Source organism: Melitaea cinxia, chromosome 25 (assembly GCF_905220565.1).
Source record: "Melitaea cinxia chromosome 25, ilMelCinx1.1, whole genome shotgun sequence".
Lineage (NCBI taxonomy): Eukaryota > Metazoa > Arthropoda > Insecta > Lepidoptera > Nymphalidae > Melitaea > Melitaea cinxia.
In genome coordinates, this window is record NC_059418.1 from 12,070,668 (window position 1) to 12,072,584 (window position 1,917).

General features: G+C 39.2%; 1 pseudogene; it reads left to right on the plus strand.

Annotated features, from left to right (window-relative positions):
* Positions 1 to 453: 453 nt before the first annotated feature.
* LOC123666315 lies at positions 454 to 572 on the plus strand (annotated as a pseudogene).
* The last annotated feature ends 1,345 nt before the right edge of the window (positions 573 to 1,917 follow it).

The window sequence follows — 1,917 nt, forward strand, 5'->3', positions numbered from 1 at the left end:
AACATTATAAACATAGCGATACAACAGCGAAAAGCAGCTGAGTGTATCTTTCTCGCTCGGGTACACTCGGTAGTTCCGAGTTCACCCGATCGAGCCTTTCACCTCAGAGCGTGACGGATCAGCCTAACTAACGAAAAAATGTGTCACAGTTTAAATTGAATCTAAGTTTGTGACAAAAATGAAGTTTAGTCACAACATTTCGTACCACGTGGTCATGTTCTGTTGTAGTTGACATGGGCTGATCGCCACCGTTGGGCAACTGCGTCGAGATAGGCAGGCTGTCCTCACCACTAAAGCCTGCTATGAACTCGTGAAGAGCCTGGCTGTAATATAATTACAGTAATATTACAATTACAGTAATTACAATTTTTGAAGTGAAACTTCTTAAGGCGTATGGAGGGTAAAATGTTTACGAAGGATCAAACGTGTCACAGCGTCATGAGTCACGAATTTTTAAACGTCCATACCACGTTGAATACACCGGTTCTCGTCCGATCACCGAAGTTAAGCAATGTCGGGCGCGGTCAGTAATTGGATGGGTGACCGTATGGGAACACCGCGTGATTTTTGCTTTTTGTTTTTTTTCAATTCGTTTTTTTTAAATTAGTTTGCCAAGAACTTTCGAAACGAACAATCCATAGAGCGACTCGTTGTCCAAGGGCAGGTAGAGGGCAAGTGGTCACGCGGTCGATCACCTACGCGTTGGACAGACCTCATCAAAGCTGCGACACAGACCTCCATAGTCCAGAGTTCTCGAGACGCTGAAAACCGCATCAAGTGGAGACGTATAGCGGGGGATGCTTTAGCCAATGAATCGTCGTCAACCACGACCACTCTGTCAAGAGTGAACGACTGAGAAGAAGAAGAAAGAGTTTGCCAAGGAAGTTTTACTTCTGACATGTGTACTTTGTACGCACGGAATTTTTATTATTATTACTGGATTTGTTCGTGCAATAATACTTACCCGAAATGCTCATAGGTTAAATCATGAACACGTTTTTTCTCCTCTAACGTAAGATGTGAACGATATTTTAAGTACTCATCAAGATTAATTATTTTCGTTTTTTTCGATTTTAATTTTGATACTTTACGCTTTTTGTCAAGATAAGTGCTGCAATTAATAAAATATTATCATCAATACATATAATAAAAATGTAACGGGTCAGATCAGTCTGTACACCTGATAGCGGTCGTTACTCATAGTAGGGAATATATCCGCCAACCCGCATTGGAGCAGCGTGGTGGATTAAGCTCTGATCCTACTCCTACATGGGGAAAGAGGCCTAGTAGTGCCATTTTACAGGCTGAATCGTTATAGGTGAAATAGTGGTCAAAGGCAAGCCTATTGTATTAAAAAAAATGGAAGATATACAAGAAAAAATATTATTGGGGCCTTCATCAACGCAAATAGTATGTAACAATGATTGTCAGAATTTTTGTCTGTTTGTCTGTGCGTTTGTGCACGCTAATCTCAGAAACGGCTTATCCGATTTATATGTGGTTTTCACTAATACATTTTAGTAAGCTTCACTTACATTTAGTGTTTGTTTCATGTCAATCGTCTCATAAATAAAAAAGTAATGCACATTCGCACAAGAATAACGCTGAAAATGTAAATACATACTCAAAACCGACTTCAATTACATCGACGAGTAATACAATGTAGATCGACGAAAAAATAGTCAAGTAACTACGCGTTATCAAAGATTACTCAAAAAGTAGTTATCAGATCTCAATAAAATTTATATGTGACCACATGACAAACATCAGCTTTCGATTTCTTTTCTTTCGAAAAATTATCAAAATCGGTACACCCAGTAAAAAGTTATTGCGGATTTTTGAGAGTTTCTCTCGATTTCTCTGGGATCCCATCATCAGATCCTGGTTTCCTTATCATGGTACTAAACAAGGGATATC